The sequence below is a fragment of the Panulirus ornatus genome, chromosome 61, assembly GCF_036320965.1.
Source record: "Panulirus ornatus isolate Po-2019 chromosome 61, ASM3632096v1, whole genome shotgun sequence".
Lineage (NCBI taxonomy): Eukaryota > Metazoa > Arthropoda > Malacostraca > Decapoda > Palinuridae > Panulirus > Panulirus ornatus.
Window position 1 is genome coordinate 2,861,206 of NC_092284.1, and position 15,000 is coordinate 2,876,205.

Genomic DNA, 15,000 nt, shown 5'->3' on the forward strand with positions numbered 1-15,000 from the left:
ATATATATATATATATATATATATATATATATATATATATATATATATATATGATAAATATGGGATCCATATATATTATCTGAAATACCTTAGAGTAACAAGGAATTTAGATACTGTTATAACGAAGCAAATTATTAAAAACGACCAAAATAATATTTTAATACAAGACATAATGTTACAATGAGGAACATTTATATAATAATTCATAAATAATGTTAAGTCAGTTATTATTACAGAATAAACGCAAAAAAGCCATTTAAAAAGACACATAAAGAAAACGTCATTCACACGCGGATAATCTTATAAAAAACGAGAATAACATAACACAACATTGGAACGCCATCTTAGGGTTCGAACCCCGCCAACTTATACTCGACCTTGTCAACTGGTCACCAATCCATCACACTCCTGGGTTGATGGATTGGACACATGACCACACTACATCAATCCAGGATGGAGATAACGCTTCGCTAATCACCTAGTCTGAGTGTAATCAAGGATTGGGTATGATAACACACAGACACACACACACACACACATACACATACACACACACACACACACATACACACATACACATACACACACACACATACACACATACACATACACACACACACACACACACACACACATACACACACACATACACACACACATACACACACACTTACACACACACACACACACACACACATACACACATACATACACACACACACACACACACACACACACACACACACATACACACATACACACACACACACACATACACACACACACACACACACACACACACACACATACACACACGTGTGTGCGTATACGTAAGTACGATGGTGCGTTCGTGTGTGTGTGCGTATACGTGCGTAGGTGTGTGCGTATATAAGCACGTTTGTAGGTGTGTGCGTATATACGCACGTGCGTAGGTGGGTGTGTGCGTATATACGCACGTGCGTAGGTGGGTGTGTGCGTATATACGCACGTGCGTAGGTGGGTGTGTGCGTATATACGCACGTGCGTAGGTGGGTGTGTGCGTATATACGCACGTGCGTTATGGTGTTTCCTCAGGAGAAAGGATCGAAAATTAGACGGTAATAAGCAGGCAACAAAGGCGTACAAGGCAGCCATTGTTACAACACCCCCCCCCCACCCTGGAGGAAAGGGGGGGGGAGGGGGAAGACCATTGTTTACACCGCCATATTGGGAAGGTATTGGGGGGGGGACGCTAACCCCCCCCCATCACCTGGCGATGTGGTAACACTGCAGACTCTCACTCGAACACAGACAGACAGACAGACAGAACGCTGATTGGCAACACTGAATTTGAGCTGGGGAAGGGGGGGGGGAGGGTTGGTTACACGTGAGAGAGAGAGAGAGAGAGAGAGAGAGAGAGAGAGAGAGAGAGAGAGAGAGAGAGAGAGAGAGTGTGGGGGGAGAGAGAGAAGAGTGTGTGTTGGGAGAGAGAGAGAGAGAGAGAGAGAGAGAGAGAGAGAGAGAGAGAGAGAGAGAGAGAGAGAGGAGATAGAGAGAGAGAGAGAGTGTGGGGGGAGATAGATAGATAGATAGATAGATAGATAGATAGATAGATAGAGAGAGAGAGAGAGAGAGAGAGAGAGAGAGAGAGAGAGAGAGAGAGAGAGAGAGAGAGAGAGTGTGGGGGAGATAGATAGAGAGATAGAGAGAGAGAGAGAGAGAGAGAGAGAGAGAGAGAGAGAGAGAGAGAGAGAGAGAGAGAGAGAGAGAGAGAGAGAGAGAGAGAGATTTCACTACATATACTGTATATACATATATATACAATATAGACCCACATGGTTCATCCCCTTAACAAGCCAACTAGTGCCAGGTCAAGTGGTTGGCCAACCCGGCTCAAAAAAGGTCAACATGTCAATCAAGGTCAACACATGTGCCAACCTGACCCCCCCCCAACTCTCTCTCTCTCTCTCTCTCTCTCTCTCTCTCTCTCTCTCTCTCTCTCATGTGTGGCGAGGTGGCGACGGGAATGGATGAAGGCAGACAGTATGAATTATGTACATGTGTGTATATATGTCTGTGTATGTATATATATGTATACGTTGAGATGTATAGGTATGTATATGTGCTGTGTGTGTGGACGTGTATGTATATACATGTGTATGTGGGTGGGCTGGGCCATTCTTTCGTCTGTTTCCTTGCGCTACCTCGCTAACGCGGGAGACAGCGACAAAGTATAATAATAAATAAATAACTATATAACAGGGTAGTTTAACGCCATGATTACGACGGTACGACCTGGTCTGACTACGACCTACCTACCTTAATAGGAGCACGAGGCTAACGACCCTTGGTAGTTCTGGCCGGGGAGAGGGAGGGAGGGGGGGGGGGAGACGATGGTTCAGGGGTCGTTACCCCCCCCTTACGAGAGCGCAAACAACCCCCCCTCCCCCCACCCTCACCTCCTCCCGGCCCAGCACGTGGTCGGGGGGAGGGAGGGAAGGGGGGGGGGGTCGGCGGCCATGTTGGATTATTCACATCATGATTGGCTGAGCAAAGGGTCACGTGACCTTGACCTGTGTGGGGGGGGGGTGGGTGCCTGTCTCCCCAGGAGCAAAGACCAGTGATGAGGGAGATTGAGCTAAGCTCCCCTCTGTTAAGCTAAGCTCCCCTCTGTTGTGCTAAGCTCCCCTCTGTTGTGCTAAGCTCCCCTCTGTTGTTTTAAGCTCCCCTCTGTTGTGCTAAGCTCCCCTCTGTTGTGCTAAGCTCCCCTCTGTTGTGCTAAGCTCCCCTCTGTTGTTTTAAGCTCCCCTCTGTTGTGCTAAACTCTTCTCTTGTGCTATGCTCCCCTCTGTTGTGCTAAGCTCCCCTCTGTTGTGCTAAGCTCCCCTCTGTTGTGCTAAACTCTTCTCTGTTGTGCTATGCTCCCCTCTGTTGTGCTAAACTCTTCTCTGTTGTGCTATGCTCCCCTCTGTTGTGCTAAACTCTTCTCTGTTGTGCTATGCTCCCCTCTGTTGTGCTAAACTCTTCTCTGTTGTGCTATGCTCCCCTCTGTTGTGCTAAACTCCCCTCTGTTGTGCTAAGCTCCCCTCTGTTCCGCTAAACTCCCCTCTGTTGTGCTAAACTCCCCTCTGTTCCGCTAAGCTCCCCTCTGTTGTGCTAAGCTCCCCTCTGTTGTGCTATGCTCCCCTCTGTTGTGCTAAGCTCCCCTCTGTTGTGCTAAGCTCCCCTCTGTTGTGCTAAGCTCCCCTCTGTTGTGCTAAACTCTTCTCTGTTGTGCTATGCTCCCCTCTGTTCCGCTAAACTCCCCTCAGTTCAGCTAAGCTCCCCTCCCAACATGATATGGAAGGGTGTTCAAGTAAGGTGGGGGTGTGGGGTGTGGGGGGGGGAAAGGTGAGGTTCTGGCCAGGGTGCAGAGGTTGTGGGGGAAGGTAGGGGGGAGGGGGAGGGGAGGGGAGGGGAGAAGAGGGGAGGGGATGGCTGGGTGTGGCCCAGCATGAACTACACCGGCAGTTAGGGAAGGCATATGTGCCAATAAAGGAGGGGAGGGAAGGGCAAGTTGGGAGATTCTAAAGTGGAAATGGAAAGACACCTCTCCCCCCCTCCCTTCCCCCCCCCTAGCGACTGACGTTGGAAAAGTACGTCATCTGAATATGCAGGAGGGTGCGAGGCGTGCAAGTGACGGCGCGACTCAGAGCGATGTGGTTAATCGGGGAGGTGAACCGTCAAATGGACTGAACCAGGACAGATGGAGCGTCCTGGGTAAACCATGGAAAAAGGTCTGTGGGGCCTGGATGTGGAGCTGTGGTTTCGGTGCATTACACATGACAGCTAAAGATTGGAATCTACATCACATATATATATATATATATATATATATATATATATATATATATATATATATATATATATATATATGACAGAAATGTCTGTGCGATTTAAATAACACATTTGCCAGTATTTCAACCATTGTTTGACTCTGCCAAACACCAACACACACACACACACACACACACACACACATACAGTACACAGTGGAATATATATATATATATATATATATATATATATATATATATATATATATATATATATATATATTACAAATATAATATATTCCTAGGTAACTGAACGAGATTGGAGTAACTTATATTGAAATATAATCTGAACAAAAAATAAATTATTTATTTTCAAATGAACGATAAAGAACATGGGATTAATTATCAGCCTGAAGGATAAAGTTATAATAATTATACTGTTATAATCTTATTATATTATTATCATTATTTGTGTGAAGGGTAATTCATATATAATGTTCTATATTGACACCAAGTTAACTCTGTGTATAATGGTAAATACGACACTATGAATATATATATATATATATATATATATATATATATATATATATATATATATATATATATATATATATATATATATATTGCTATGAGTCCACTAGGGGGAAAATGAAACAGGACAAGTTGCCAAGTGCACTTTTGTGTAATAATCACATCATCATCAGGGGAGACACAAGAAAAATATATATATATATATATATATATATATATATATATATATATATATATATATATATATATATACATATATATATATATATATATATATATATATATATATATATATATATATATATATATATATACATATATATATACATATATATATATATATATATATATATATATATATATATATATATATATATATATATATATATATATATATATAAACGCCACATGTCACATTCAAACCCCCCCCGGCCATGTCTTGGTGATGACGTCACGCCAGCCACGTTATTTTCAAACTATCGTTTGTGTACCTATATATTTCCCCCCCTCCCCCCCTCTGTGTGTTGACCCCCCCCACAAACCCCCTCTCTACCAATGACGGGGGGGGTGGGAAGGGGGGGGGAGCAGAGCGCATCCCTGGGACGGGATTAAAAAGTCCCGGGATATTATTTTAAGTGGCCGGGGGGAGGGGGAGGGTAACCCCCCCCGGCGGCCGCCATGATGCTCCTTGTGTGACGTAATTTCGGCTTCCCCGTTGCCATGACGACGGACTCGGCCCGGGGTGCGCCCCGGATCGATGCACGATAATTACGTAAATGTGATGAATAATGGACGACCGAATTTAATACTGCGAAGAGAGAGAGAGAGAGAGAGAGAGAGAGAGAGAGAGAGAGAGAGAGGTCACACGTAAACTCTATACCATAATTAACCTTTTCCTTATTCTTCACATCAAACCATGGCAACTCCCACACACACATATCAAACCATGGCAAACCCCCACACATATCAAACCATGGCAACCCCCACATATCAAACCATGGCAAACCCCCACACATATCAAACCATGGCAACCCCCACATATCAAACCATGGCAAACCCCCACACATATCAAACCATGGCAACCCCCACATATCAAACCATGGCAAACCCCCACACATATCAAACCATGGCAAACCCCCACACATATCAAACCATGGCAAACCCCCACACATCAAACCATGGCAAACCCCCACACATATCAAGCCATGGCAATCCCCACACATATCAAACCATGGCAAACCCCCACACATATCAAACCATGGCAAACCCCCACACATCAAACCATGGCAAACCCCCACACATATCAAGCCATGGCAATCCCCACACACATCAAACCATGGCAAACCCCCACACATATCAAACCATGGCAATCCCCCACACATCAAACCATGGCAAACCCCCCACACATCAAACCAAGGCAACCCCCACATATCAAACCATGGCAACTCCCACACACATCAAACCATGGCAATCCCCCACATATCAAACCATGGCAACTCCCCACACATCAAGTTTCAATTCACAGCCAATTACACAATGGGATCCCTCGCGTCAAATACGTTTTCTAAACTCAGAATGAGAGAGAGATAGATAGATAGATAGATAGATAGAGAGAGAGAGAGAGAGAGAGAGAGAGAGAGAGAGAGAGAGAGAGAGAGAGAGAGAGTCTGGTATGTACCACATTAACTACAGGTATGGTGTATTACCTGTCGTTACTGTATTATATTACCTACAGTAACAGTAATACATTAACGCCGTGCGACGTTTAAATGTGGATTTTGTTTTCTTTTTCTTTTTTTAAACTGTCTCTCCAGTGGCGGAAAAAAATTGCCCGCTGGCCTGTAACTTTAACGGCCGAGGGCAATTAAAAAAAAAAAAAAAAACGCCCGTAATTTTTTTTAAATTAGTTTTTGAAAGACGTTTAAATTTTTTTTTTTTTTAATTTTGACAGTAAATCTAAAACATATATGATAATATACGTTTTCCTGTGTCTGTCTGTCTGTCTGTCTCTCTCTCTCTCTCTCTCTCTCTCTCTCTCTCTCTCTCTCTGTGTGAGCGAGTATAGTGCGTCAGGCGTATATATACGCCTGACGCACAGGTTACGCCCGGCGAAAACTTGCCTTCCTCGTCTCCCGTGATCACGTGATTGGGGGGGCGGGGGGCTGGGGGGGGGAAGGGGGGATTAAAGAGCTGCTGAGGGGACTGAGGTCATCTCTGGGGGGAGAAGTGGTCAACCCGCGCCGTGTGGTGTGGTCACATCCCCCATACATGGTCCACACAACCCCCCCACAACATCTCCTCCCCCCCCACAATAAAAAAAGCAGTGTTACCAAGAGCCGGGTGGAGTTCAGTGGAGAGTAACGGGTTGGTAACAGTGGTGGGCTAAGTGTTACGTTACTCAACCTTGACTTATAACACGACCTCTGTATACTGTGTAACTACACATACACATACATACACACACACACACACACACATACACACACACACACATGATGTGATTATGATGCGAAAGTGCACTTGGGATCTTATCGTGTTTCATTTTCCCCCTAGTGGACTCATAGCAATATATATATATATATATATATATATATATATATATATATATATATATATATATATAATCATTTCATGTGTGGCGGGGTGGCGACGAGAATGGATGAAGGCAGCAAGTACGAATTATGGACATGTGTATATATGTATATGTGTGTGTGTATATATATGTATACGTTGAGATGTATAGGTATGTATATGTGCTGTGTGTGTGGACGTGTATGTATATACATGTGTATGTGGGTGGGCTGGGCCATTCTTTCGTCTGTTTCCTTGCACTACCTCGCTGACGCGGGAGACAGCGACAATATGCTATAGTCCAATTAGGTCATACAGTGGTTTACGCCGTTTAATCGTGGTTATGGACAACAGTTAAATAATCCAATAATCTACAATAGTTAAGATTATCATTACTATAACTTACAACATGACAGATCTCACTAACAACCTTTCCCAGCCTTGTCCCTCGTCCGCCATGCGCTCGTTGCAATTACACGGGGGCTGCTGTGTCAGCGACCAACCAACCCCTGAGAGAGAGAGAGAGAGAGAGAGAGAGAGAGAGAGAGAGAGAGAGAGAGAGAGAGAGAGAGAGAGAGAGAGAGAGAGAGAGAGAGAGAGATTTTGACATCTTCCACGAGTGTGTCGTCGTGTTATCCACCCATGTCAGTAAGCGTCGTTCATCACTCTCTCCCTTGACAGTGAGCACCCTAACCGACAGTTACCTAACTGCCTCGTTCATCATCACGTAGAGTAATAAGGTCATTTAGCCACAGACCGTCGACCTACCCTTTATCTCCAACCATGTTCCAAACTCGTTTTACTTTTCGTCTAGGTAGTAACCTAACCTCATTCCACGTTCTCCTACCACTCGTTTTCTATGTCACTCTTGCGGTCGTTTGCCGCGCCCAACACCACTTGAACAACCTCGTTCAACACGTATCGCCAACAACAGGAGGTCCGATTTCTATGGACTGTGAACGAATCACGTGATTTCCCGGGACTTCTTGCCCTGTTTCCCCGGCGCTACCTCGCTGACGCGGGAAACAGCGATCACGCATATGAACCATACATACGTATATATAATGTTTTATGATCATAATTGATCATAGTTTTCCCCCCAATTAACCATTAGTGTCATTCTCGTGTAAACAATGGTCCACTCGTCTTAGCAAATAGGGGGGGGGGGAATGTTTACATGTGACGTCACAGCTCTGGTGTTCCGTCCCGACCTCGCTCAAGCGAATCCAATCGATTAAACGGGTTCGAATCTGAGATATATATGACTTTTAGGGGTTCGAATTCTCTTGAGGTTAATGAGGGAAATTACTGCGCATCAGATGGGCCTAAATTCTCTTAATTAAGGTTAGAAGAGAGAGCTTTATATCAGGGGTCAATAAATACGGGCGTTTTTAAACAATTTAGAAAGCATTTGAAGGCGCTTTAATACACGATCAAATTCTTTTCCAGAAACAAAATAATGTTTAAAGGTTTCGAATCTTATTAAAATGAAGGTCTTGGCATTGAGGCATGTTGGGAAACGTTCATATTACGTTAATATAAACGTTAAAACGAGAGGTATTCAAGAGGTTTGGATGCCAATCAAGACTGTATAGGTTTGGATCCTAAACATCTAAAAAAAGGATCATAATGGAAACAAAAGCTAGAAAAGAGACATTTCAACCCAGTTAAAAAGAGGAAAAACAAAAGATTGCTGTTAACTTGTTTTGCATTTGGATTCCACTATAGAGAATCAATATATCGTATAGAAAGGTCTGGGTTCGAATCATTATTGACAAAATCGAAACGACATGAAAGTAAATAGGTTCAGATCTCCTGCCAACAGGTTCGTAAATAGGTTCTGGTCTCTTATGAACTGTTTCGAGCATCGGTTCGAAGTAAGGTAGAGCGAGAATATAGAGGATTGGATCGCGTCTGGACTCTTGGCAAGCATCAAGTGTGACCCAATTGGCTTAAGATCTTTGTTTATCCTCACTACACGCGTTGACTTCCTCATATTCGGACGAGTGTGAGTGTGAGTGTGAGTGTGTGTGTGTGTGTGTGTGTGTGTGTTAAGGGTGAGAGAGAGAGAGAGAGAGAGAGAGAGAGAGAGAGAGAGAGAGAGAGAGAGAGAGAGAGAGAGAGAGAGAGAGAGAGAGAGATTAAAGGGAGATGAATTACCTTATCTATTTACTTTTTTCCCTTTTTTTCTTTGGGAGAGAAAGGAAGCGTTGCTTTATCTCCCTCATCATTGTCATCATCTTTCCCCATCTCCCCACACATCATGGCGAAGGTGTCCTCATCTTTCCCCTTCTCCCCATCTCCCCACACATCATGGCGAAGGTGTCCTCATCTTTCCCCTCCCCATCTCCCCACACATCATGGCGAAGGTGTCCTCATCTTTCCCCTCCCCATCTCCCCACACATCATGGCGAAGGTGTCCCCTTCTCCCCCATCTCCCCACACATCATGGCGAAGGTGTCCACCCCAGCGATCGCTCAATGTGCCTTTTGTCAAAATGGTGTTACATTCTCCACCTGGCGCTCGCGCCAGCTGGCCAGCTGGTTAGCAGGTGGCTACGACTCCTCCTCCCCCCCCTTCCTACCTACCACCCCCCCTCCCCCCCTCACCTGGCATCCACCTGGGAGGGGGAGGGGAGGGGGTAAGGGGGAGGGGGGGGATACCTCCTGGTTGCAAAACTTGAGCCATGAATATCACTCCCCCCCGCCCCCCCTCTCCCCCCTGGATGCCGTACCTGGGGAGGAGAGGGGGAGGAGAGGGGGGAGGGGAGAGGGGGAGGGGGAGGAGGGGGGAGGGGAGGGGCGGCCAGAGGGTTGTGTAAGGGGGTGGGGAGGGTAGAAAGGAAGGTGGGGGGGGTTGGTGCCAAAGGGGCTGAGTGTAAAGGGAGGGGGAGGGGGTGGGTGGGGGAGAGGGAAGTGCCAAAGGGGTCAAATGGTATGACCTGACCCCAGCGGGTCAAAGGCTGTTAAGGGGTGGGGGGTAAGGGAGAGGGGGTGTCTAATTACATCATACATACACTTGTATACACACACACTTACATCACACATACACTTGTATACACACACTTACACTTACATCATACATACTCTTGTATACACACACACTTACATCACACATACACTTGTATACACACACTTACACTTACATCACACATACACTTGTATACACACACTTACACTTACATCATACATACACTTGTATACACACACTTACACTTACATCATACATACACTTGTATACACACACACACTTACATCATACATACACTCACATCATACATACACTTGTATACACATACACTTACATCATTCATACACTTGTATACACTCAAACGTCCATATTCAACAAAAAAAACAAAAACAAAGAAAACAAATACATCGACAGCGTTACCAACGGTTAGATTAATACACCCTCCACAGCGTTACCAACCAAGTGTAACTCAACCCCTCGTAACATAACGTAACACAACCACTGTAACATATTCCTGTTACTTTAAACAACCCTTACATGCATGACGTAACACACCCGTGACGTCATTAACGCAGGGTAGACCTGATCTATGACGCAACGTACACGTGGAGCATTCGATACGTGACGTCACACATGTAAACACGGCACGTCTTCATCCATGACGTCACGGATGAAGGCATACCATCCGTGACGTCACTTCAACGGGAGTCGTATATGTAAACAAACTGGTTGTGCAGTCGTACTCAAGGGTCGTACACATATAGATACATACATTTTTTTTTTTTTTTTTTTTCATACGATTCGCCATTTCCCGCGTTTGCGAGGTAGCGTTAAGAACAGAGGACTGGGTCTTAGACGGAAAATCCTCACCTGGCCCCCTTCTCTGTTCCCTCTTTTGAAAAAAAAAAAAAAAAAAAAAAAAAAAAAAAACGAGAGGGGAGGATTTCCAGCCACCCGCTCCCTTCCCATTTAGTCGCCTTCTACGACACGCAGGGAATACGTGGGAAGTATTCTTTCTCCCCTATATATATATATATATATATATATATATATATATATATATATATATATATATACACGGATAAAAGCAGCAAGTATGAACTATGTACATGTGTATATATGTATATGTCTGTGTATGTATATTCACGTAAACGTTGAGATGGATAGGTATGTATATGTGCTGTGTGTGGACGTGTATGTATATACATGTGTATGTGGGTGGGCTGGGCCATTCTTTCGTCTGTTTCCTTGCGCTACCTCGCTAACGCGGGAGACAGCGACAAAGTATAATAAATAAATGAATAATATATATATATATATATATATATATATATATATATATATATATATATATATATATATATATACCGTCGTGCTCACACAAACATTTTACAGCCAGTTCACATACCGTCTGATAGAAAAGTTTACAAAAAACGCCATGTGGTGGCTTCCTTGGCAAGGCGTTCTTGCAGATCCGCTTATAAATACACCGCCAGGGATGGTGAGGGGGGGGGGGGAAGTGGGGGGGGTTGGGAACCCGATCAAATGTAGCGCCAGATGTGTTCGCCTCACACGAACCATGATGTTGACGCAGGGGATTTTTTTTTATTTTTTATTTTTTTTTTTTTTCACTTCCCTAAAAGAACGATCTCGCGGATTTTCCTAAAAGAACGATACAGAGGATTTTCCTAAAAGAACGATCTCGTGGATTTTCCCTAAAAGAAGAGCTATGTATATAGCTAGGAAAGAGAAAAGGGGGGGATGGGGGCGGGGGCGTGGAGGGAGGGGGTGGCAAGTCTATGTATATAGCTGGAGGGGATGGTGGGGGGAGGGGGGGTAGGGGGTAGGGGTTAGAATCACCAAATTCGTAAAAAAATAAAAAATCAACACCAAAAATTATTTCAGGTGCGCACGCGCGTGCGATCCACGAGGGGTACCAACTCATCGTTAAACAACCGCGTTACTCGATGGCTAACGACCACTGTCATCGTTAAGTACGAGTTACATTAACAAATGATCAACGAAGACCAAAATATATAAACAAGTGTTTGCGATATATATATATATATATATATATATATATATATATATATATATATATATATATATATATATATATATATATATATATGTATGTATATATCATCACTACTACTGTTCATGTTAATCTTCGTTAAATATCCTAGTATTAACATCTCCTCAGCCTGTTAAATCACCCCCCCTCCCCCAACCCCCCCCCTCTCACCTCCCTCCGTTTAACCCGAACTGTCCAGACGTCTTAACGAGGGGGGAGGGGGGAGGGGTGAGAGGGGGGAGGGGTGGTCGTCTGTAGACATCCCCCTCCCCATGAGGGGGGAGAGGGGAGGGGAGGGGAAAGGGGGGAGGGGATGGGAAGGGGGGGGTCCAGCTGCGTTCAGCTCCGGGGCAATGTTTACGGGGCGGGGCAAGACCGTGCTATCCCACACTCAGGGGGGGAGGGGAGGGGGGTTAACCAGCGGGGGGGTAAGGGCCCGGTTAGGTCGTCCCTCCCACGCTCCGGTACTGGGACTCTCGCCTTTACCGACGCCCAGGTTAATATGGCGTGACTCTGATTTCTCACATGGGACAATTAATGTTAAAATATATGTCTTCCTCTTGGTTAGTTATACCAGGTGGATGTTAAATTTAACCCCCCCCCAGGTTAACATGTTAAATCTGGGGTCCCACAGGCCGAGGGGTAAGATGTTAATTAACGATCTAACATACTGAAGGTTAAATTCCCGCTGTGGTTCAATACAGCGTATGGAAAATTATTGGGTTCATATCTAACCAATGTTAAAATCGGTTATGTGAGGCCCGGGTTAAATCAACAGTAGGCTAAAATTAACATATGGGAAATGGGGTTAATTTGTATTACGCTAGAATCAACATAGGAGATGGTGTTAAAATTCTATTATGCAAAAATTAACATATGAGACATGGGGTTAAATTGCAGCTATGCCAGAATTAACATACGAGACATGGGGTTAATTTCCTCATAATGCTAAAATTCAACTGGTACAAAAATTAACTGGATCTCTCTCTCTCTCAGCCCCCATATATCACATTCTGAAGGGCATTTTTCCTTTATATATATATATATATATATATATATATATATATATATATATATATATATATATATATATGTATGTATATTCTTTTCTTTCTTTCGTACATATTCGCCATTTCCCGCGTCAGCGAGGTAGCGTTAAGAACAGAGGACTGGGCCTTAGAGGGAATATCCTCACTTGGCCACCTTCTCTGTTCCTTCCTTTGGAAAATAGAACATAAATATTACCTTACCTTCGCGTCTTCACCCAGGGCACCATGTACAGGAGTCCAGCAGCGGCCAGTAAGCAAGCCACGTCCACTGGCTGGCTCCGCTGGCGACTTTGTGTTTCTCTGGAAGCTGAAGAATAACCAAGATGTATATACATTCATATACACATTCATATACATCTATAAACAACTGAGTATGTATATAAGTGAAATTCTGTTACAATTGACAGAAATGAACAGATAGGAATTAAAAATATTAATATTATTGTCATGTTAAATTTTGGATAATCAATTTCTAAAAAAAATATTTCAAATATATATATATATATATATATATATATATATATATATATATATATATATATATATATATATATATATATATATACCATTTCAAATATATATTAATACCATCTTGCTTCACTTCAATATAAACTCTAATGATATAAATAAAAAAAATAAATAAAAACCTCTGAAGATATCTATTGTAAATAATACAAAATCAATATTTACAACTTGGATGAAATTTAAATTCGTTGCCCATCATTCCAATCACAACCACAACAACACGTAAACTACAACCCTGGGTAGTTACAACCCTCAGAGAAAAATAAAAAAATGCACTTGTGATTACGTTTGAGGCGAACAGTGTTGTAAGAAATGGGTGATCACCATTTGGCAACACTGTTGGGATGTTTAACCTAAAGGAACGTTCGTCGCTTCTCGCGATCCTGCACGTGTCTTTAATATCTATTGAAGGTGAGGTATCTATCTATCTATCTATCATGACAGCTAGAGACTGAATGTGAACGAATGTGGCCTTTGTTGTCTTTTCCTAGCGTTACCTCGCGCGCATGCGGGGGGAGGGGGTTGTTATTCCATGTGTGGCGAGGTGGCGATGGGAATGAATGAAGGCAGACAGTATGAATTATGTACATGTGTATATATGTATATGTCTGTGTGTGTATATATGTATACGTTAATATGTATAGGTATGTATATGTGCGTGTGTGGACGTGTATGTATATACATATGTATGTGGGTGGGTTGGGCCATCCTTTCGTCTGTTTCATTGCGCTACCTCGCTAACGCGGGAGACGACTATGTACAATAAAAGAAATAATATATATATATATATATATATATATATATATATATATATATATATATATATATATATATATATATATATATATACAGAGCAAATTTAGTTTATTTTCAATCACTGTCAATATAAAAGTACTTGATATGAACGCGATTCGTCTAATTATATGAGAATTCTATTATATATTTTTAAAAGCTAAAGGAACCATCGTCTTTAACTCCACTCCCTTCCCGCCATTTCTAACCAAATGAAAAAAAATAAAAATAAATAAAAATTTAAATGTTCTTCCTCCTTACTATATATAAGATTTTAATGTATTAATACTAATATTGGGCATAACCTAATCTAATTTATTAACACTAAAATCGGGTATTATTTAATTAACTTTATATATCAACATTAAAACTGGGGCATAATTTAATTAATTTCAATATATCAACAGTAAAATTGAGGCATTATTCAATTAATTTTAACATATCACTAAAACTGGGGCATTATCTAATTATCTTCAATATAGTAACACTAAAATTGGGGCATAATTTAATTAATCTTAACATTTTAACACTAAAATTGTACTGTACGGGGAGGGAGTTGTACACTGGTGGGGCCCCATCTCTTGTACTGTACGGGGAGGGAGTTGTACACTGGTGGGGGCCCCATCTCTTGTACTGTACGGGGAGGGAGTTGTACACTGGTGGGGCCCCATCTCTTGTACTGTACGGGGAG

General features: G+C 42.8%; 1 protein-coding gene across 1 annotated transcript in view; it reads right to left on the minus strand.

The window, feature by feature from the left end:
• tna (Zinc finger MIZ domain-containing protein tonalli) overlaps window positions 1-15,000 on the minus strand; it is a 337,240-nt gene that overhangs the window by 159,013 nt on the left and 163,227 nt on the right. The window contains exon 7 of the mRNA XM_071696809.1: window positions 13,194-13,299. The gene's annotated coding sequence lies outside the window, so the exon portion shown is untranslated. The remainder of the gene's footprint in view (window positions 1-13,193; window positions 13,300-15,000) is intronic.